The sequence below is a fragment of the Camelus ferus genome, chromosome 1 (genome assembly GCF_009834535.1).
Source record: "Camelus ferus isolate YT-003-E chromosome 1, BCGSAC_Cfer_1.0, whole genome shotgun sequence".
NCBI lineage: Eukaryota > Metazoa > Chordata > Mammalia > Artiodactyla > Camelidae > Camelus > Camelus ferus.
The window spans coordinates 95298998-95324367 of NC_045696.1; the positions used below are offsets into that span (position 1 = coordinate 95298998).

The 25370-nt window shown below is 36.1% G+C and overlaps 1 protein-coding gene across 20 annotated transcripts in view; it reads right to left on the reverse strand.

Annotated features, from left to right (window-relative positions):
- Positions 1-25370, reverse strand: part of MBNL1 (muscleblind like splicing regulator 1) — a 190429-nt gene that overhangs the window by 106564 nt on the left and 58495 nt on the right. The window lies entirely within an intron of this gene.

Here is a 25370-nt window from a genome sequence, read left to right on the forward strand (position 1 = left end):
TTGCCGTATGTTTGCACCTTCCCCACAGAGTGTCAAAACAGGTGTTTTCCTGTGATCATGCTTAAATCTGCTCCCCAAACAAGGTGATAAATATACTGTTACTATGAAATTCTAAGTTTCTAATTCTATGGAAGACACATTCTTAAAGATTTCCTGTATCATAAGGAAGCTTTGGAGAACCCTTTTAAAATTTTCATTTACCCTACCTCCTAATAAGCAGGTAGACTGCCCTAAGATTTCCTGTTAATGAAAGAAAGGATGTTACCATATGAAATAAATGCCATCATAAAATTCTGGTCATTTCCTTCGTAATATTCTATCTGCCTTCCTGGCATAGAATCACTTTTTACAAATGCTAATGTTTTCATAATCTTTACCACACTCGCAACAGATGGGGAAATACCAGATCTCGTGAACTTTATTTTACAGAAGCAATGTCTTCTTTACTTCTATCTTCCATTCTCATTTTGATGTTACTGATGAGTTGCTTTTCTTTCATTAAGTGTTCAATTAATGAGTGGCTAGGTTACGGCTGGACAACAGAGCTAGGTAACATCACTAACAAAGCATTTACTTAACTCACTTATGTAGAGCTCAAATCCCATAGACAAAAAACAAAAACAACAACAACAAAAAACAACTAGAGATTTTTATAAAATCTAAATAGTCCAACAAAGGATAAGTGAAAAATTATTATTTTCCTAATAAGTAAATATCATTACTTATTAGAAAGGAATTATAAACACCAAGCATGTGTTCTCTGTACAGTAGAAGTAATAATTCTCATTAGCAAAACTGAAACCCTACACGCACAGATTCTGAGTATGTTTCTCGTGTATTAATACGTCGTGTGTTCATTTCATCATCAAAGCAAAAATCACAACAATAGCTACCGCATATCCCACACTTGAGAAGTGCCAGGCACGCAGAACTTTACGTGTGTTATCCTCGTTAATCTTCACAGCAACCGAGGGTCAGGTTTTATTTCTGCCCCATTTTGCAAGTGAGAAAACCAAGGCTCAGTCAGTTATATCACGCGTTTAAGGTTACAGAGCTCGAAGGTGATCTGAACCCAGGCTGCACAGTTCCAGAGCTGGAGTTCTTATACGTTTCATGAAAACTGCAGCACTGGTTCTAGTTTTCATTTATTTGTCTATTGCAAACAGTACACAGTTAATATGTGTACAGCCACTTACTGTGTGCCCTAAAATTCCATTATTCCTTTAAAAGTATTAATTTCTTCAAGAGTCAAAACAACCCAATGAGGTAAATATGTTCCTATTTAGTGGGGTACGAATCTTAAGTTGCCAAAGGTCATACAACTACTAAGCAGCAAATGTAAACTCTGGATCCAGGGAATGCAGCTCCTGAAGCTGTGGTTCTGTGCCTACGCTTACCCTCTCCTGCCTCTTAAAAGCTGATGGCAGGTTATACTCTTAAAGAAAGGGAGTAAGAAATGTCAGGTCTGGCCAAAACCCCGGTAGGAAGAGAACCTGCTATTCCTGCCTTTTTCAAAAACTTAATATGTATAAAGAAGTTCATAAGCTTAGGTAACACACAACTCTATGTCTGTCTTTCTTAATGATGCTCACTAACTTAAGGAACTAACAAATGCTTTATGTGATTCTCAGATTTTTAAAAAGTCAAGGGCAAATTCTGTTTTCACCATTTTTTCCAGTGTATCATATCTTCAGAGGCACTAACAGGACAGCAACATTATCATCATCACCCTGTCAGGCATTCTGTTTTGGGGGATTACCATTGCTGACAGTCATATTTATATTTTGTTCCCATGATTGGCAAATAAATGTAATTATGTGCAGAGCCAAGAACAGAAATTGTGAGCTTAGAGGAAGCTTCAGAAATCCAAGGTTCATCCCTTGAGATACTGGCTGAAACCAATCTTGGACCAAGATACTTCCTTGAATATTCAGCAGCTGAAATGACCTTCGTTGAATTAGCTCCTGAGGACATAAAATCATCTGGGGGATGTCAGACAGCTCCAGTCAAGCACTGAGGGCCCCAAATGAAAGTCTGAGAAACCAATGAAAAATACTGAGACCAATCTAGCTCTTTAATTTGGCAGCAAGCCTAACTCCCTGGACGAATTCTGGCCAGTTTTAGCTTTTTTTTTGGCTTTAACCTGATATAAATTACCATAAGAATTCATGAAAACTTCAGACAGAAAATACAGCTATACTAAAGGTGTCTACCCTCTGTCAGAATTTAGCCACCAGCTGTGAGAAATGCAGCCACTTGGTGGCATTCAGCAGGGAGAGGCTAACGAGCCCACGTGGCGTATCATGAGCTCATGCATTAGTCTTTTTACTCAATTATTGTCACAATCAAGTTTCCATAGAAAGAAGATGGCAATACTTTACCCTCCTTCTAGACAACACCTTCTCTGCAGAATTCCTTGGGTAGGGGATTACATGCTGTACCCACATAAGCTTGGTTTACTCTTCGGCTGATAAGATTTAAATTTATCTCAGTCTCCAACATTAACACTGAATTAACACAAAAGTTACTCAAGAATTTTTCAAAACTATATCCTGGCATCTTTTAGGTGAGAAAAACAAAGTAACTCCATAGGCTTTTACATAAGACAGAGCATAACAAATCATTTTATGACCTTGGCACTACTAAGTGTTAGACTAGAAAGATCATAACTCACTTATATAATCATTCAAATTATATATATATATATATATGTAAATATAAATATTCTGACTGTTCAACTTATTTTTCAGTTACAGTCCTTACTTCTTGCTGCAATTAAAAACATACAAATATATTTCTGATCATTTTAACACACTTTACTTTTTGAAAGATATCAATCAATAGAAGCTATGTTTGTACATGAATAAATGAACAGCTTTTTATCCATCAACTCCTGCTAGGTTTACTCTGTTTAATTCAATTCCTTGAACTTGGCTTTATCTGCAAAGAAGTGTATTTATACGCACCAACTCTAACTCGTATACAGATCAGAACAGGAGGAGCTGCAGTGAGCTTCCCAGCCTCTGCTGGAAACTGAACAACACACACCAACTGTAAACAATCCTCAACTAACACCAAGTCAGCTAGATATGAACTGGTGACCTACAAGCGAAAAGGTCTAATTGTGCATTACAAATTTCTGAGTCATTTTGTCCTCACAACTTTATGCTTTAAGTAAACTTAAATGCTGGCTAAAGAAAATATGCAAGTATGACTTAGTGTTTCCAAACCAGGAAAAGGAAGGACTTTCAGTGTTTGAGATAAGGTTTGTTTTTTGTAGTTTGGAAAATAAACATTTCCTATGCAGTTATGCCTGGGAGGCAGGGTGTGTGTGGTGCGTGCGTGCGTGCATGTGTGTGTAAGAGTTTCTACCTTTGTGTGGGTAAAGGTGGTAAGGCGGAGAGAGAGGGGAGAGAGAAAGGGAGAGAACAGACAGGAAGAAAGAGAACTTTCTAGCAGTATTTGGTGTACATGCAAACTGGTTATTTTGTGCTGGAATTAGAATTTATCTCAGGAAGTATGTGCACATGAGCCATGAACGTATTACCATTTATCATAACATCAACAGGAAATGCTTACCTGATGGCATGTTATGTTTCTATGAATTCAGTGATACAGAATATGTCCCATATAGTTGCATAAAATAATAGAAGTCTTGGGTCTCTACATGAGATTAATTTGATATCTTTATTTCCATATACATAAGCCATTTTCTGTGTTTAAATAATAGCATTTTTTTCCCAATAGGAGAATAAGCAGATTTTGTTCTTATGTCATGCTCATAAAACCTTAGAGATAACTTCTTTCTTTAAAATACATTTTATGTAATTTATTATTTACGGAAGTTACTAAGGAATGGCCAACTGAAGTTAAGTTTTATATTTACCAATTATGGATACATATGTAACCTATCACACAACATTTTAAGTATAAAGGCATCAATCAGTAAGAGCTTCTACTGCAACTGTCCATCTTCCCACATGTTAGTTGGTTAGCTGGAAATGCATCATACAAGCCTGTGTTCAATATCTGGATACAGGATTGTAAATTAAAAAAAAAAAAAGCCACTTCCATGTCTGTGTCTACTAGTTCATTTAATCCTCATTACACAACTTTGATGCAGGTATGTTATTACTCCCCTTTGACAGATGAGAACACTCAGAGAGGCTGGACAACGTGTCCAGCAAAATCTGTTCCATGAATACCTCTAGTATCTTGGGTGGAAACTAAGGACTAATGAGATTCCACCAACACACACATACATACACACATACACAAACACACACCCGTGTTAACTTTCTTGTTTTCTGTTATAGGGACTGTTATATATATTTTATATGATACATAGAGAATTGTAACTTTTATTTTTGAGAATTTATACAAATAATTCTCAGTGTATTTGGAAATTGTTACTCCTTCAGTTGTCAGATAGTATGCAAGTGAAAATTATTTTCAAAGCAAATAGCATACATATTTTAAGATGTCCAGAATGCTTTTACTTTCTCCAACACTTGAAAATAGTAGAATGTTTGTTTGTTTTCAAAGAAATCCATTTTCTTCATGCACTCTGACATTACTGTCTGACCTAAGCCAAGTCAGTTCAGCTGAGGAGTAAACATCATTCTTTTATTTTCTCCAGTGTTCTCTAATCCCTAACAGAAAAATGTCCCCATTTTTGTGTTTGTTGGGGGTTAACATAAACTATATACATTACAATTGAATGCAACCAGTATTATTCCTTTTCTAAAGCCCACTTTCACCCTAAATGAGCTCATGTCTGTCGTTCAGTACTGGCACTTCCAGTTCCACCTTCCTGTTTAAAACATTTCTTTCCCTGCTCCCCACCTTTTTTTTTTCCTTCCAGAAATGACTAATCTTCCTGTTATTCTACTCTTGTCAATTTCTCCCCTGGTATTCTTTTCGTGTTGCATAACATTTACTTTTCACCAACTCCTTTCAGGATTTTACTACTGTATCCTTGATGCTAGCCTTCCATTTTTAACTGATTGAAACAGTCAGCATTTATGGATGAACTTACTTTTTGTCAACTTTTGTGCTATTCAGATTAAACTATTTCCTGAAGTCAAAAATGCAACTATTCTTTCAATGGACATAATACAAATATCAATTTTGATCTTCAAAGTTAAATTCAGCTTAATCCTCCGAGTTACCAGATACCACAATTAAAGGCTTATTTTTTGTCTCCTTTCAAATTTCCTGATAATGGGCTAGCAAAGCAGACTTAATACTACTTCCTTTTTTTTTATTATTATTAATAGTCTTTATTTTTTTTAGAGCAGTTTCAGGTTCACAGAAGAACTGAGCAGAAAATACAGAGAGTTCACACACAGCCCTCCCCACCCACACATATACTTTCCTACCCTCAACACCCCTCATCAGTGTGGCATATTTGGTACAATTGATGAACCAACATGGACACATTATTAACAACCAAAGTCCATAGTTTACATTAGGGTTTATTCTTGATATTGTATATTCTATGGGTTTTGACAAATGCATAATGACATGTAGTCACCACTGTAGTATCACACAGAATAATTTCATTGCCCTAAAAATCCCCTGTGCTCCATCTATTCATTCCTCCCTCCCTCCCTCTCCCCAGACCCCTGGAAACCACGATCTTTTTATTGTTTCTGTAGCTGTGCCTTTTCCAGAATGTCCTTTGGTTGGAATCGTACAGTTTGTCACCTTTTCAGACTGGCTTCTTTCATTTAGTAATATATTTTTTAAGTCTCTTCCATGTCTTTCATGCCTTGATAGCGCGTTTTTTTTTTTTTTTTCACGGCACATATATTTTTAAATTTATATGTATGTACTGCTCATTGTTTCTAAGAATGTTTAGAGCTTTAGCTTTTTAAACTTACATAGTCATCAAAGGAATAAAGCCAACCACAAAATAGGAATTAATTCAAAAAGATGACTCCTGTCAAATGCCCTGATAAGGGGCTAGGAAAGCAGACCTAATACTACTCCTTCTAAAAATCTCTTGCTTCCCAGCTCTTCTCCATCAGAAAACATATTAGCATAGACTTATAGGCAGAATGTACAATACTTCTATCTTTCTGATTTTCAATTGCAGAAATTATTTTAATTACATGCCAAGAATTTGCTTTCTGCCCTAATCTCAAATAATCACAACAGCCATCTCATACTGTCTGAACATGAGGAAAAGGGCAGAGTTTCTATTCTAGAGAAAACATCTGAGAAGAGTTTTAGAATTACTATAATTAAATAATATAATCTAAAATTTACATTAATATCACATGTCTAATAAAACAATATAAATCATAACCTCAGATTCTATAATACATTTTTTCGGGTGAATTCAACATTATACCATATTCACTCTCTCATAGTCACAGAATCCTTTAGAGAAAGAGCTGTCTTATGATTCCTATTTACACTGCCTATTCATACAAGAGGATGTTCATAAAACTTTAGAAACTGTACGTTTTCTAAAATCCAAAAACACCTTAAAAAATCCTGACAAAACACATTTTAATTATAGGGAATAAAGACATGCATAAAATGTCACCCTCAGTTCCTGAAAATGGAAGTCAAATTAAGTTCAAATATTTGCTTATGTTAAAAAAGCACAGAATCTTTTCATTGATTTTAGTCTCAGGGAGTTTTACAGTATTCCCTCTTCTTATCTTTCCAAATAATAAAAATAAGAATTTCCCCATTTGTCATATACAGTGCCCTGTATGGAGATACCTCATTTTTCTTTGGGTCAACAGGAAAAACTTAACGATTAAATCTCTTTATTGTCCCTGTTTTAGACAATTAGGGCCAAGGTCTCCAAAATCAGCTAGAAATAGTGTTCATTAAAAAGTATATAATACAGGACACCAAGTATTATAGTAAGCAGAAACAGTTTCATCTATATGTTTATTTTTCACATCACATCATATTATGAGTAGAAAACAAACTCAAGCTGTATATTCAAAGGAAAAACAGAGCTAGTGTCTAGATCCCTAGTTGCTAGCACAGTGCTTACCAAATGAAAAGATGATCCATAAATATCTTCGGAGTGAACAGATTCAATCATGTAGAGGCATATTTATGGTAAACAGAAAAGGAAGGAAAGGGGAGTAATGCTACCAAAATTCATTAATTAAAAAAAAAAAACTAGGAGAAATAATTCAAAGAATTTCCTCAGGGGAAATTTTGTTAAAATGCGTTAGAATACTTTGATTATATCTATAACTATATTTAGATCTTATATTAGAAGTTAATGTCTGATTCTGAAAATTGACAAAAAAATCATGCATTTTCTCCATCTTTTTGCTGTAAGCTTTATTGTGGCGTTGTCAGTTACTAAGGAAAAGTTCTTTATAGAAAAATTCGAGGTAACAAATGCAGCAGGAATAATACAATTAAAGTTACTGTTTTGCAATCTGTAAAAAAAAATCATGGAGCTGTGAAATGATCGACAATGGAGTGAAACCACTGGGAATTCTGATGGAGAGCTTTACAGGGGTTGGCCCAGGCTCACCTGAACTCTCTGGTAGATTTCAGCATCACTAAAAGTGGAGGCAAATAAAATTACGCCCTCCTGATGTGATGCAAATGGAAATACACAGCACCATCTGCAAAGTATTCTCACAAAATAAATAGTAGTGTTACAAATGAACTCAATTCGAGCTTTAATTTTTAGTTTACAAAAACTAAGGGTGATGGAGGAACAAGCTACATGGCACTATAGGGAAGCAATAGCAAACTTTAGAATCTCAAATATTCTCCAGGACAATGATCTGATTTTTTCCAGCAAATAAAGGCATGGGCAGGGTGGAGGGAGGAGCAGCAATTACCACAAATTAAAGGTATCTTAAAAAATATAAAATCTAAATGGATAGATCTAAGCAATCTTATTTAGATGCTCATCTGAGCAATCCACCTGTTAAAAAAGATATTGCTGTGAAGAGCTGAACTGGGGAGAGTTAAACATAAAGTGGGCATTAAGTGATAAGATGAAATTACTGTCAATTTTGATAAATTTGATAATAGAGTAATCTTTAAAACAAGTCCTTAAGATATGAAGTTCTTACATACATAAAGATAATCTGATAGGATGCCAGATTTGTTTCAAAATACATCAGGGATAAAAGGTATGTGGAAGGCAGTACGTGAAACAAGACGGAGAAAACGTTCATGGGTGCATACGTAGATACGTGCATACAAAATGCTGACTGATAGATATACAGAAGTTATTACAATATTTCTCTAATTTTGTGTATGTTTAAGAATTACCATAATAATTTTTAAAAGCTATAAAAAGAAAAGAAAGAAAAAGAGAATGAGTTACTACCTGTAAGAATAACTAAACTTTCCCTTATATTTCTGACCCAGAGGTCACAAAACCTGGTTGAAGCTAGGCTTTGCTTCTTAAAACCTGATCTGGCTGACCTAACTCCATTCATTTATATCTGTGAACATAAATATCTGTATCTGTAACAGGGAAATAATTAGACATTTCCTACTTTAAGATCATGTATACATGAAAATAAATTATAAACTTAATTTGTATCTATACACATTTAGGTATCAGTACTAAAAGGTTCACCTTCATGTCACATGTGTATTTATCATCTCTTCAACCAAGTAACGTCTTTATTAGCAAAGTCGCTTATCTTACTCCTTCAACCAACGATCATTCAGTATCTTTTCCTATCGGATCTACTAGGTGTCAAGTATTTCACTAAATGACAAGAACACAAAGGTGGTAAATCACAGGCCACACACTCAAGTCCAGAGAAGGAGGAAAATGTCTAATTATGACTCCTGCACCAAAGACAGTTATCGAGATATGAATGGAGTGCATCACAGAAACAAGGAGGCAAGAGGACAGCATGGCCAGGGCTGGGGTAAGGAGGAGCCTCCTAGAGGAGGTACTGTCTAAACTAAATCTAAATATGAAAAAATTCCGCGTAACTCATATAGCGAGAAAAAAGTTCTAAGCAGCAAGGCAAGAGCAGAAAAAACAGAGGACATTAGGTTGGAATAGCGAAAGAGGAAGTCTTTTACCACATTCAATGTTAGAGGCACTGAGTCTCAATCAATGACCCATTGGACTCAGCAAAATGCTAAGTACTTAGAAAGGGATCAATAAATATTTATTAATTAAAATACAGAAAGAGAAATGGCAACGCTACTTGAGTGCTCACTGTGCACCAGGCATATTGCTAATATACTGAGATACTGTATTTCTTCTTCAACCTCACATCAACCCCAAGGTAGGTACTATGATTATCTCTGTCTTACAGAGAAGGACACTGGGACACAGAAAGGCTAAGAAACTTGCCAGTCGCTCTTGGCAAGTGATACAGAAAGAAAATGTCTGGAAATAAATAAAACAGCATAGGGAAAAAATATCTGGAAACTCTACATAGTCAAACGATTAAAAAAAAAAGAGACAATTCTGTAAATAGTGAGTGCTCCTAAGTGCTTAATAAGTGGCTCTCTGGAGAGGGAGAACCCTGAGTTATAGCATCTGCCCATTTCCACAGTGTAAATAAATCCTACCACCACAGCCAGTTTCAAGCTGCCAATGTGACATTACTTAACCGGGCACTGGGAGGAGGTCTTATGTGTGCCAGCTCCAGCACACCACTGCCTGCAGCCTTCAACAAGCTATACAGGTAGAGAGGTAAATTAACAGGCTAATTATATGACCAGGAGATAACAAGTAAATCAAAGAAAAGGTGCCACTGCTATCTCTGTTGTTCACGAGGCTCTGTATATAAGCAACAGTCAATTTATATTTAAAATTAATGAGCTCCTAAGGAGTATAATGAAATATATGAAAGGCAGTGAGGATGAACAAGTAATTCACAGAGATTCCTCAAGGAAACATACATTTTACGTGAATGACAGAGTTGACATTAAAAAAAAAAGTATTCTTTCTACGGGATTAATGAACAATGATTAGAAAGTGATTCCCTGTTAAAGTCCTCCACAAGAAGCACACAAGAGGATTTATTTCTAACTAGAAAAGTAGAAAAAGAAAGCAGTTTAAGGAAGCTATTTGATTTGGGTCAGCAACAGTCATTGCAACCAAAAGTGGGGGGACATTATTTTTGCATACCCTGTGCTTTACAAACTACCAGTCATATAAAAGAGGTTGAATGATACTAATCAGAAGGAAGAGAGAGAAAAAGCTAATCACATATATAGATGTAGTTTACCTATATTTTAAGAAAATATAAATATGTGAATGAGGGAGTTCAAATTATTATTAGTATATTTACACCATTGCTTTAAGGTTCCTTTAGGTTATCCTTTATGTTACCCATTCATCAGAAGCACTGAATGAATAAGCATAGTCAGATGAGTTTTATCTTTGTATAAAAGGGAGTTTATTAAGGTACTGATCCTATCTCCTTATAAAGTTCCTTTCTCTTTTAACAGAATCCAATAAATAAAAAGTATCTAGAAAAATTATCAATGAAATATAAAATCTGTTTTTCACACAGATTGCAAATATAAAGTTAAAGAAAAGCAGCTGGTGATTAGCAAGCAAGAAAGATAAATCCTACACAAATTTGTTTAGCGGTTTGGCAACCTTAAACCAGTATGTCCCCATTTTTTTTTTGGCATGTGGCATGTTATTGAATCTGGCTCTTATGAACCTGCAGCCTATCTATTAGTTAACAGAATCCTGGCTTAAATAGGCTCCATAGAAAAAATTTATTAGCACTACTTTTTGCTACTTAATACAGATGCAAGACAAAGGCAAAAGACGCTTCCGAGCCTTGTTAGAGTCTGTGTGTGTTGTTTTCTGATGATCTTGTCTCAAAAGTAGGTCCCAGGCATCTTTTATTGGGTCAATTTAACTATTGATTTCTACTCATAATGCTTATCAATGGCAGGAAAATGTCACTTTTTCAGTCCACTGCCTTAGGGGAGAAAAATTCACAGAGTAAAGGATTAAAAATGAAAAAACACAAACAACCAATTTTGCTACTTAACTAAATCGACTTTTTTTTTTCAGCCCAGTTATCAAACTGAGATGAGACTACAGGTGTATATTTTTAGCTTTGTGATATCACAATTAGTTGAGCAGAGAAAACTCAAGTCAAATGATTTTAGCGTCCTACATACAATGCTAGTTTCCGTTTCCTTGAATGAAAGAGGCCTTTCAAAGAGGCGACTATGTCAATTTTTAAAGAAATGTATGGCCTTATTTACAACTATAATGACTATAATTAGTTTATTTTTTATAAACCTTAAGGGTGGGGGCAAGGAAGGTTGTGGCATGGATCTGGAGTTACTATTTCAGCTGGCATTCCACATCTCATCCCATTTCAAAATCAATACAAATAAAGTAGTATTTATTGGAAGCTGACCATATGTTAGGCTTATGGGTAGGTATTAAGAGATCCCAATGACAAAGGGACACTCTCTGCTTTCAAAAAGTTTCCAGACAGAGGACATGGAGGTAAAAACCTAACTACAATGGTCTATATAAATACACTAGGAGTATGACCAAGTTCTAACGTACCTCTCCCGTCACTGCATTTTTATGTAGTAAAATAACCTAGCCAGTCATGTATGTGTGTTCATATTTCTGTATTATGGTAATATTACCTGGCTTATTACAATCGTATCTAAAACAAGGGCGGATAGGCGTTAAGTTACAGATTAAGAGACTGTCCTAGGTGATAACTGATATATCCAGACTTAAAAAAAAAAAAATCTCAAGATAAAACAAATATCACCATCTCTTCCAGTTAGTTTAAAAGTAGATCCAGCTATATGTTCTTCTGAAATTAACATGTTACTGTGTGCCATACAATTAGCAAGATTTGAAATGCAGAAATACAAAATTATGGATTAAAAAAAAAAAAACTCCTTAAAATTTTAGTGATGAAGAATGGCACATCAGGCTCCATCAGCTGTCTCTTGAGCATTTTAACTACTTCCCAATTTGCAAGATTAGAAAATTGGACTAGCCTCATAATCATCAGCAAATATAAAACATAATCCATGTAGTACGAAGGTGTTCTCTTTTGAGCCTTGTATGAAGACGTTCACCGATGAAGACAATAAGTACTGCTTTATGCCAGGGGGAGATACTCTACAGACCTTGTATCTGTTTAAGATTATTATCATGGCCTTACCTTCTCCGAACGCACACTTTGCAGAAAAGCATGCCAACTCTAATGTAATCGGTCAGGAGGACTTATTCTCCAAGTAGGTAACACTTACAAACTGTGAAGCTCCTTGAAGAGGGCCAGTAAGTCTCCAGAAGTAACAGATCTTACTGTTCAAGTGGAGATCGCAGCATTTGTTACCAGCTACATAATTATGCCACTCTAACCCTTAATGAGCCTGAAGTACTAAATTTTTAATCCCTCCTGATGATCCTCTTCAAAGTGGATAAATGTACGTTTCTTCCCAATCAAATACTTAATTGCTAGGACTACAGGCATCAACACATAATCTGGATCTTTTTTGACTGCAGAACTTTTCAGTTCTTTTTAAAATAGCTTATGACACAGCTCCTAAAATAATTATTAGAGGGAAGAAATAATGAGCAAATTAACAAGTGGCAGGGCCTAGGCATTTATACTTTTGGGAGCTTGGACTCTCTCTTCTACTTCAGGTTGAAGATTTGCAACACTGTAAAGTTTTCATGCTTGGAAGACAAAACATGTATTCATTCATTCATTCATTCATTTATACCTCTCTCTCTTTCTTTTTTAATGGAGGTACTGGGGATTGAACCCAGGACCTCGTGGATGCTAAGCATGCACTCTACCACTGAGCTATACTCTCCCTCCAACTTTCCTTTTCTCTAAAATTAGAGTGTGGAAAAATTTAAGTGCAACAGAGATACATGAATTTCCCTATAAATAGCGTGTATCTTTGTTATTGTTATTAGTTCTGTGATAAAAACACCAGTAGTTACAGTTGCAGTCTGGATCCCAGAAATGTCCCTCTCACAACAAACACCAACACTAGTCAATGCTCTTCTCAATATTCTCAGCAGAGTGAAAAAAATATGGAAAAATGAAACACCGATGATGTTGCTACCCTGGTAGTATCACTTCTCATAAACCTTTGAAGAATAAATACTATTTTATGTAAGCATGACACTTCCCCAACAAAGCACTCTCACTAACAGCGAGTTAATACTGTTACAAAAATAACTGTGTATTGTTCCACTGCCCTGATCAATTATCATTCCCCTCTGAGACATGGGCTGTCCGTATAATCACCATTATCAGGAAGCCTGGCCAGGTCCCTGTGTGCCTGCCTGCACAAGATAACACACAAAACATGGCATGAGAGTAAATAAAAGGCCTGCTCCAGAGGTGCACACCAACAGAACATAAACAGTTCATTTCAGTGGCAGAGCAATTTAACTGGATGAGTCCCTCCATAAATGAAGGGTGCTGGATTCCTTAGAGAAATAGTTTATTATGAACAGTTATATGTCACTATCTAACAAATGTCCTATTACATGAAAAAAAAATTCTCTAATGAATTTAAAAGCACATAAAACCTGCTCACAATTATTGGTCACGGTCAGGAAGAAACACTGCTTTCAACTCACTAACAGTGAATGCCAAGGACATTCAAAACACTACATAGAGAGGTGACTAATGTTAGCTTCACATTCATAAGGAACTTATAAACTAGTGGGAAAAAGAAACATAAAAAAATGAGCTACAGAATCAGGTATAATGTGATTTATTCTGTAATACACAAAATGGTAGGAAAATGTAGAGAAGAAAAGTTATTCATGAAGTATGTCTCATTTGATGATCACTGTATAATGAGGCCTCTTATGAGTTAAGAGCACAGAGCGAGAACTAAATATCTCATCTATCATCTGCAACCACAGGATGGCTACAGATGCACGAGTTTAACAAAAAACAAACAAAAAAACATTCTATAAGAATCACTCGGCTATACAGAATTTAAAATACAGGGTACTGTATATTATTTTAATTTTAAACTGTATCCTACACATGCTTTTGTTAGTAAATTTTATTATAAACTTACGTATACTTTTTTTTTTTTTGGAGAGCCTGCTATTAAACAGCAAAACACTATAAACTTTTAATGCCACCAGTAATCGAGGCATGAGAATAGTCAAGAAAGTTAAGCACCTTCATAGCAATGAGTAACACTGACGCGACCTTAACTAAAGTCGTTATCCTCAACCAGGTGTGTCATAATGCCTTATTCGTAAAACGAAGACATCATACTCCAGTTTTTGCTGTGACCTATCCAGTCATATTTGAGGGTCTGGTGATCTCAGGATCTTTATGAACATGATTAAGCCTTAACCTCACCAGTGGCTCCTCAAGTTTCCTAATCTGTAGAGCAAATGGACTGCACGACACCATCTCTAAAGACTCTTCCTCTCCTACAAGAGTCGCTCTGGTTAAAAACTTCAGTGGAGCCACAGATGACTCTCAATTTTCTTTCAAGCTACTTCAGAAATGCTAGAAACACTTCCAATATTACAAATAAAAATAAGGTTACTGGGTTAGATTTCAAATCTTAAATACTAACCTGATACTGAAAAATCATCATAATCAGGAGTCCTTGACTAGCCAGGATATTACAATTTGGAAGCTGACTGCCATCTGTGAATGACTGCAGACTATCTTTTTTTCTTAATCTGTATTGATTTTATTTCTATTCTTCACATTGACATAATAGCTAGTCATGGCTTGGAAACGAGATTTGCAGCCTGTCCTTCCAAAGATCTATGCAGTAATGATAAACCCAGCGGTTGGAATCCATCAAGCTCACACTGAGCACAGTCACTGGGGGAAAAGTTGCTGCTGGACAATGCATCTTTTCAAACCACCTAGAACAGAATCTGTAAATCCACAAATGATTTTCCATCGATCAAGGCCTATTTTCACTCAAATGCAGTTTAGAACCACACAGTGGAATAAATCTGAAGCAACCTGATAAACCTAAAACATTCTTTAAGTTTATGATGATATAGTTTTACAAATGCTAATTAAATTATATGGAATTAAACACACACACACACACACACACACACACACACACACACACACACACAGAAGTTCAAAAAATAGAAAGGCCAAAGTTCCGCCAAAGTGGTTAAAGTGTGCAATGGGGTTACATAATTTCTTGTTGAGTTTCAAGACGACATTCATTAAATAACTGGAGATGTATGAAGCAGTATCCTTTTAAGGAGTTCTGTCATAAGATAAACACATTTTAGTGATCAAATCACTTTCAGAATGCTTGTAACTTGAGATTTCATTTTTCTTCCAACAGTGACCTGTTTTTCTCTAGAACAGTTACTAAGAAAAATATTTTTGAGCGAGTCTTAAGAATGACTTCCTTAGAAGCCCTTTCCTTTGTACTATTAAACAGTCTGGAAAACTGCTTGCTTGACTCATTCATGCTGTCAAAATATACTACAGGCTAAGGCTGACCATCAAATTCCCCTGATTCCTAGAACAGCACATAGAATTTATGCATGAAGTTCTAAAGGAATGACATTTGGAGTTTTAGGATCACTTTCGTGTGTTGATAGTTTATAAAAGCATATCCACCCAGGCTAGTCTATTTATTTGCTAAGCCTGAGGACTGCCACTTTTTTGCAAGAAAAGTTCCATTCATTTAAACCCATGATGAGTTAGAAATTCAAAAAGAAGATGTTAGAACTATTTGGAGATTCCTCTATTTGCAGTTATTTGGAGATAACAAGATGAAATGAAGTATGTGAACATATGGAATCCTTAACAAAAGTAAAATAATTATGAGGTCAACCAGTCATCACCGGAACTCTACACTTGTTAATACACATCATGGTAAGAATCTTAAAAGTAACACTTACTCTTTTACCAACTGCTATTTTATTATAATTAATAGAGGAGATGCAGCAAAATGGAAGACATGCAACAAAATGGGAACCTGCTAATTACAATTCACGTACATCAAGTAGCATTTTTTTAGGGAACAGAAGTCAGAGGGAGTGTTATTCAGAGAGAAAAAAATATTTTTAAATCGGAAAGCTAGCAGGGACATTAATGAATCAGAGTGACTCCACCTTCTAACTATGAATAAGGAATTAAGTAGGTGACAAGGTTATTTCATTTTTTAAGTCGTGTTTTGAAATGTATCCACAGTGCTAATCAGAAAGCAAAGGCAGCCCTATATGAGAGTCTGGAGCAGGTAAAGATTTCCAGATGGTCTTATCCTTGGGAGAAAAATCCATCTTCTATATGGATTGAGAAGTCACGGCAAACATACTACATCCACTGAACCTCTCAGTAGGATTAAAAGAATAGTTGTTAACCAGGTGCATATAGCTTTTAAAAATATATATCTGGCATATCTCTTGGTTTAGAGAGTCCAACTGCGTCGGTCTAGATAGTGGGGCAAGTGGTAGGGGTGGAGGATGGATACACTTTCCAAGTCTTTTCCGCTTTGTGCAGAAAGCGTGGAAAAGTACCTGAGATGCTGTCTAGCACACAGTAGGCATGCCACATAAGCTGTTGACTCACATGGAATTAAGTGCATCCTACAGTCAGTATGGCTGGTCACTAAGCAAAGGAAAGGGTTGGGGCAGGCAGGTATTTGAAGCAAAGTGGTCCAACTGGCACCATCTCTTATACGCTGCCGACTTTTAATGCTGAGCTTTCACATTTCTGTTTAAAGTTCTGGACTGGCAGGTCTTTTGAGGCCAGGGTTTTAATAGGCATTTCAAAAAAGCCACTCATAATTGTTTACGTTCCCTCATTTTTCACAAATCATATGCTAGGCAAATAAACCAGAAGTGGCAAAAGGTTACAGATCAAAAAGCCCTGGAAGGTATTAACACAGGGAGAAGCAAATAGATTTTGAAAAAGTAAACAAACTTAAACTTTGAGGCCATAATGTGACTAGGAAGGATTAAGAAAGAGCACCTTTATTAACCCAAAAGTTGCTATCATTATCAGTATTTTAATATTTTTCCCAGCCTAGTATCTAATATTTCCGTAAGTGTATGTGTGTGCGTGTGCGTGTGCGTGCATGTGCGTGTGTGTGTGTGAGAGGAAAATGCACAACTCTTTGACTGCTGATATTATCTGTAGAAACTTGTCTGCTGGAAAATGTTTCTATAACTTTGGTTTGGCTCCTACCTTGGAGCGGATCAGAAATAAAAACTTTTCCATGGATTAGAGCCAACTGAGCTGCTAAAACAAAAGGTAACATTCATTAGAGGACCACAGTACCATGATCTCATTCTGAAGGTTAATTTTTTTACATTAAGTGTGGATTTGTCTAAAGTTTAGAAAACTCAATTAATGTCAAGGAAAATAAGTAAACATTAGCCTTACCTTAAATGTTATTGTTTGCATGGAAAAATATTTTTAGCTAAGAAACATGAAACAAAAAGTAGACAAAAAGAATTTGTCCTATTCCTAGCTTAATCATTAGCTTAATTTTCTTAATTTTCCCCCCAAATGTTAGCACCTACAGACCCATACACATCCTGCATGTAATTTCTACTTGTATCCAATAATATGTGGTTTCAACATGAAACCATTCTTAAAAACAAGAGATTTTTTTCCTCAATAAAATGCGAGCATCTAAGGGTGTTACCTCCCTTGATTTTTAAAAGAGACATAGGGGAAAATCCCAGCTTTTACACATCTGCTAACTAAGGATCAATTAACCATTTAATGCCAGGAAGGACTAACTGCACACTTTTTTTTAGCATTGCTAAAAATTGCTGAAAACAAATTTTATGTTTCCTGCCCTCAGAGGTCCTCCTGTACTTTCTCCTAATTGTTTCACAACATGTTTAAAGCCTAAATAGCCAGCTCAATTAAACAGGCTACAAGCATCTCCCTCAAACGTGTTTGATCCTCTTTCAACATCAAGTAATGCAATTAGCTCATTCCCACATACTAAATCAATACACAGCAGAACAGAATGGGCAATAATCAATAGCCTTAACAAGAAGGCAGTGGCATGGCTCAATAAATCAAATCGTAAGTGCACAGATCCTACTTGGAATTAGAATATAACAAAATGCACACACAACTGTAAAGGAGAACCTTAGGGCTAGCCATAGGAAACTCCGAAGCTACACTATTTCTGAAGAGACAATAAAATCAGGAAGCTGAAGTATTTCCCCCCAACTTGCTGCAAAAACTACATACTCTCTCGTTTCTAACCAAAGTCAACAGTCTCAGACCTGTGTATTAGGCCAGCACCTTTAAATATCGTGGAGCAAAAGACACCATTTCACTGGACTAGAATTGGACTCCTGTCAGTGCTGAGGAATAGTGAAAGGGGAAAAAAAAGAGGATGTGATAAGTGGAATCGCTCAGACTTGGATGGTCCTTTACACCCCTGAGGAAGTAAGTGGTAAATATTTTACCAAGTAAGGTTATACAGATATAAAAAGCACAGAGTAGGGATGGTGCAAATCATGAAAAACGACTTCAATATTTAACCTCCTGTGCAGGTACTTTACTGAATAAACAATTTTATTTTTGAAACAAAGTCTTAGGTGAGTGTTTGGGGAAGAAATTTACACAAACAATGCAATATTTGAAATAACAAATATGAATTATTTAGTTTAGACTAACATAGAGCTAAAGAGGCATTAGTTTTAAATGAAATTAAACTTGGAACAGATGGTTACAACCACTTTCCATTCATAAATAACTGCATTTATGAAACGGGTTTTCAGGCACAGACAATGATATAAATACTGACTTATTTTATTAATACTACTTCAGTGAGCTCAAGGTCAAGTGGTACGCACGTTAAAGGTTACGAGGCGTTTTCTCTTGATAACAGGTGAGTAAGTTAGTACGTGATAATGCACGTTTATACACATTCCATGTAAGTCTTTTTTAAATTTTCTAATCAAATAATGGATAAACACCTGTAGTACAATAAGCAAATCAATGTGACATTTCTTCTGACACAAGGAAAGTTCTCATAAGGAGAAGATAACTGAGACTGAACTCCAGCATTCAGACAACACCAGGACCAGCTACTAGGCATGGAATGTTTACATTGGGCGAGATATTGCATGGAGTGATGTATATTATGTAAATGATTTCACTGAATCCTCACAAACCTTCAAAGCAGGTATCATCAGTCCCATTTCATAGAGGAGGAAACTGAGACTTGGGGAGGAGAAGTGATTGGCACAAAGTCACCAGGAAGTGACTGACAGAATCAAATCCAGACCCAACTGCATTCACGGTTTTGGCTCTTAACCAGGTCCTACTCTCCCCTGAACACTTTTTTTACTTATAAATTTTTGCATAGGGCTTTTTGCAATTATTCTGCAGATGCTACTTCAATTAAAAATTCCAGGGTAGCATTGAGACTAAGTGAAAACCATCAGTGGCCACATTCTCATTACTCCTGGCATCAATATTATTTGCTTTAAAATAGTGTTTATTGTAAACTTCATCCGAAGAAGAAGAGCATAAAGGTCAATCTAGACACTCAAAAAACACAAAAAGAAAAAAGAAAAAAAAGTAAAACTATAAAGCAAACCAAATGAAAAAAATGCCAAACGAAATGAAATCAAAAGGCAAGGAATACCGCTCACTTTTCCCTGTGATCAATTTGGTTTTGAACACAAAATAAGTTTGACTTCTATACCAATGCTGACCCATTATGTTAGACTTGGCATGCTTCCAGCATTATTAATATAGTAAGTACTATACAAATATACAAGGAATTAAATTAATTACTAAAATTTTATTCCCAGCTAATGTTTAAAATATAGTATTAACAGTTATCAAAAATGCCTAAGTGTGACATATAATACGAAGACATGTGAATCACTGTCAATGAGGTGGGTGAATGGTTTAATCTAGATTTTAAGTTCTTACAGTACAACTTACAAAGACTTAGAAAGATTCAGACACAGTTTTTTGTTTCCAATATTACTATAAATGCCCAGTAAAATTCATGAAATATGAAGAAGGAACTCTCAGCTACTTACAAAATAATGTCTCATAGTTTCTATGTATTAGAAAAATATCAGTTATACTACATCCTTGAATAAGAAAGGATATTCTATTTTATGCAAAAAAAATCATAAAGATAATTATGAAATGAAAACCTCCTTATCTGGTGCCCTGTACTTCACTTCCAAGCTTTGTCTTGGAATTCTGAAAACTCTCATTTGTTTTTTTCCCAGAACAGCCTATTCTTCTGATTTTCTATACTGTTTCCATTCTGGCATGACTTTCAAAATTCTTCCTGACCTAAAGTTTAGACTCTCTATCTTATCAAACTTCTAGTTAAAAACTTAGTAAAAATTTCCATTTTAAATTTAAAAATCTGATTAGTGATAATACAGGGACGGTTTTCTGAAATAAGAAAAAGTGTGAGTGATCATGCTTTTAGAAGCATAGTTGTCTTAAACTCAAGAGTGAAGGCTGAAATCCCAGGTTCTGAAGACAGGCTGCCTGTGCTGAACCCCGGTTCGACTGCTCCTGAATGTTGAAACCCACACAGGTTACTTCATCATTCTGAGCCTTGTCATTTTATATAATAGATGATGATCGAATGAGGGGAGGAAAATTAACCATTTCTACACGTGGTACCTGAACACCAATCTGAGTTAGGTTTATCTTGCTGAATTATGGAATATGATAATGGATCTGGTACAAATCTCTCACCACATAAACCCGTTCTACTAATACAAGCACAGCTTCTCTAGCAGCAGCATAACCAGAGCTGAGATTCATCTGCTCTCTCATGCTGACTACGTTAACGGCTTCCAGTGTTTTTCACAATAAACCTTCAGACACATATGAGGACATTTAATGTCTACCTACATTTTACGTGGGCAAAATTTGTGTCCTACTGGGATATTTTAATACTAAAGAATAGAAGAGTTAAAACAATGTTTTATTATTCTATGATCATTTTTATCTTCATTGTACTTCTCAGAAGCTTGAAAGCTTACAGTTACCACTAGCCTATCAAGCCTCTAAAAAGGCTCTGTGTGTGACCCTTGAAGCAGAATCACCTATTGCAGTGTCTGGTACATAGCAGGTAATTAATGATGAAAAGGCGGGAGGGGAGAGAATGGGTTATTTTCCCTTAACTGAGAGGCAGAAGTGGCAAATACTTTGGTCTGCAATTTCTTTCAATTCCTAAACCTTCAATACAAAAATATGTGTTTCTGGTGAAAAATCTCTCTTCCAGCATTATTCATTCTTAGTAGGAAACACAGAAGCCAAGAGTAGCTAATAAAGACTCTAAAAAATAGTAATAATATTTTTGCATTTCTCACTATGGACATCTAACCCAGTATATGTTACACGTTAAGCTACTATATGTTAATCATAGGTTAAAGATTTGCTGGGGACCTACTTAAGCAGTCTACCATGCAAAAATTTGCAACAAAGATGACTCTTCTTCAATGTTGATATGACTCTTTAGTTTATCTGAGTTTAAGATGAGTTTGTTTTTGAGGGTTTTTTTTTTAAATATATTGGGTTTTTTTAAAATGTACATTTGTTTTCAATTTATCACTGTGCTATGACTCAGAGAAGGCAGTATCTGGCAGTAATATTTCATAATAGTGAAAAAAATTAAATAAATAAAATCATGATGATAATTTTTTTCTCATGGCTAGATTTAGATTTTATTAGTTTCCACTTAGCCATGAAGAGATAAGAGATAATGTGAAGAAAGATAGTTCATTCACGGCACAGATCTTTCTTAACAGGATTCTTTATATAAATAATGAATTCTTTAGTTACTTATTTCTCCATGGTTCATTTCTTGGTTGCCTCCCTTAAAAGAGAATTGTTTTATGAAAAGCAATGTCGTCTCCAAAGAGGAATCTTATTTCAGGCATGATAAATTTGGCTCTGTTTTTCTCTGAAACCTTTTTTTTTTTTAACTTGGCCCATTTGGTAAGTTAACACTGTTTAGTTCTAAAAGCTTCCTGGGATTGGAAGATGTTACTAGACTTAAATTTTTCAGTCCATGAACGACTTCAGAATATTAGATGAGCAAAGATATCTGAAAGCAAATTATCCTCTGAATGCAGTAACACGGAAAAGAATGAATTACAGATGTAATTTATCCGTCACAAGCAGATCCTAAACACTGATTATGTCCGGGCTTGTGCAGAAAATTGAAAATGATAGAAAAGCTTCCCAGTTTTTCTAACTTTAATTTTCCATGTTTTACTTTGTGTAATTTACTGTCAACTATTAACAGCAGATGCTTCTTGCCTTATTTGAGAACAGCCTGGACTTAAGTATTTAAGTGATTGTGAAAACCAGAAGCCTCCACAGTAAATCTGAATTTTATACAAGAGATAAATTCTAACATAAGAAGCCTGGAGTCATATGGGGTCTTGAGAAAACAGTGCTGGATCTCAATAAACAGTGAGTTTCAACCTAACATTAACAGAAATTAAAATATAAATATTGTTGAATAAACTGAGATAGCATCAGAAGAATCCTTCTGGGCCTAAAATTGCAACCCAGAGTTAAAATACAGGTAAGTCCCAACAGACCAGAGGTGGTGGTGCAGGCAGAGCCGCCCCTGTCCAGCGGCCCGTGGCGGTGAGAACTCTTATTGGGGATTCCCTCCAGTTCTTCTCTTCCCACTTGTGGTCTCAGAATTAGTAGTTGTGACAGGGAAGGGAGGGAAAAAGGAAAGATAAACCACCAGAGACATTTTTCTCTCTTCACCAAGTTTCTCTTCCAATGACCCTCCAGTTGCTATTGGGAAGTTCCCCCTCTGAACTCCACCCCGCCTCCCAGCACTGATCTCCCGGTAAGCTATCTGCCCCGGACAGCTGTGTTTTTACTATCTGCGTTCCCAAAGTTTGACCTAGGAGATGTTTAAGTTATACTCCTTGAATGGTAGGATGCCCAACCCCCATCACCTCCTAAATGTCTTCCTTCTCACATCTGGTTCTTTACTGCTGACCCCTTGACTAAAGCCTGTGATAAAATGGCCAGAAAACAGGCAAACAAAAAAAATTCAGTTTGGTATTTCCCATCATCCACCTATCTTTCCCCATTTCTGCTAGTAATTAGAAAGAAACAGTATCAAAACAAAGCTACACTTTCGATAACTTTAGAAAGTAAAGAGCATGGGAAGAAGCTATTCATTAATATTAAGGTCCACAGTGGACCAGACTCAGGACCAAAAAGCTATACATTTGAAAAGGAAGCAGGTTGAGCCCTTAGGGAAAAAGAAAGGTTACTTAGAAGACATCTTGACAGAGACGTCTTCCCACCCTGGGGAAGCTGTGGACCTCAGCCCCTCATTCTATACCCTGCCATTAGTCCCTATTGATTCTGAGCCACTGACCTATTGAAAGCCAGCCCCTCCATGGCACAGGACGAGCCCAAGCAGAGAGTGAGCAAGCCTCTCACACTGGCTTGCAGAAAGTGTCCAGGAGTTTGGGGAAGGCCACCACCTTTGCATTAGGCCAAGATGAATTTCTAAAGCTGCAAACTGCAAACTGAAACCTGACATACATCTTTTCCATTGAAACAGTGACAAAAGCAACTGGGGTCCATGACACTAGCATTACTTAAGATGTACGGATAAGGTGGTACTCATGATGCTTCTGGGAAGCCTCCTGGACTTAATGAATAATCAGTTTCCAGGGAACTGTTCACACTGGACTGTAACTCAAGCATCCTATGGGTTACTCAGGCTTCCCAGGGTCGGCCTAATGACTTAACCACGCTGCTTCTGTGGGAAAGTGCTCTCCAAAGGATTAAAACTTTGGAATATGGCTTTTTTATGCATTGGGGGATAACTATATAGTTTATACAGTGGCTGCTTATTTTAACATGATTAATTTAAAATGTTTTTCCTCCATTGCCATATATTTAAAACAGATATATAATCTTTAAAAGTTGTTAGCATTCTTGCTGCTGTTTTGTGTTCACTCATTGATTCATCTGCTGACTTAAAATATACTTTTGAGTATTTACTGTTTTAGGCCCTATGCTGCAAATCTGCCTTAAATATTAATTTTTATTCTTAAGCACTGCTGTTCAGGTGTTTTCTTTGCTGAATCCTTGGGATGTGGATATGTATATTAAGAAGCATTGTTTTAAAGGCAAGTGGTTAAAAGGGCAGGCATGAAATCAGGTTACCAGGCTTGGAGCTCACATTTTACTGGCTAAGTGACTTTGTGAACATCACTTAACTTCTCTGTACTTCAGTGTGGCCATCTGAGGAATGGAAGTAATACCGGTAACTCATCAAAGAGTTTTTGTGAGGACTAAATGCTATGAAAAAATTAAAAGCATTGAAAATACTGACCAGCATAGAGTAATTTTAACTCATTTTATTTTGCTTCATACAAAGGAAATAGAAATAAAGTGTATTTGCAGAAGAAACAGAAATAAGACATCAGAGTAACTACAGATTCTTTTGTCAAAATCATCTGAGACCTATTTTTTTATGACATGCATTCCTGTTATATTCCAGTTATAAATATTTAACTGTATATATAAATACGCACTAGCAATAGGAAAAATAAAAAATGAAGCAAACAATTTTCTTCTTCTATATAAGTAAAAATAAATCCATTTGTGATATGCTAGATTTTTATTGATGAAATATGTCATGATTTGAAAGGAAAAAAAAAAAGGACAACTCTAGTCAACCAAGACAGAACTCATGACAGGTTTGCCAAGATAAGGAGCTACAAGTTTCTCTTCAGAAGTGATCTCCCCTCAACTACTCCCAGATGCTTGTCAGGGAGAGTTACTTGATTCTGGAAGTTTTCTGGCGGGGGAAAGAAATCTCTCTAACTCTCATCCCAGTGACTGCCTTTTGAATATCCATTTCCCCAACCTCTACCTAAACTACTCAGAGGCTTGGTTTCAATCAGGGCAACAGTTAAGACTATAGTTTCCAGCTATCCTTGTTGCCAGTGAAAGACCAGGATAAATCACTGGGTGAAGCTTAGAGGACTTTTGCTAAAAGGAGCCTAAGTGGGCTGGGCTGTGGTCTCTTTTGCCCTTGCCCCTTCCTGCTTTCTGGAATGCAGATATAATGGCTAGCACCGCGGTAGCCATCCTGCAATTTTTAAATAAACCTACGGTGGGAAGCCATGTGCTCTCAGGACTTAAGAGTGAAGAAGCCTAAGTTCTAGCGATTGTGAAGTCATCACATAGGCCTGGACAGCAACTGAAATATAAACCCTTAATTTGTTTATGCCACATGCTGAGGGGAGGCATCTCTGTTACTCAATGTTGAGTGTACTTCCATAAAGACAAAATGTCTAAATCATTTCTGTGTGACTCCAGAGAGGAATACAAAGAGGGATCAGAACCAACAGTTCTGAAGCTGGGTAGCGAGAAGCTGGAAAGAACTCAGAG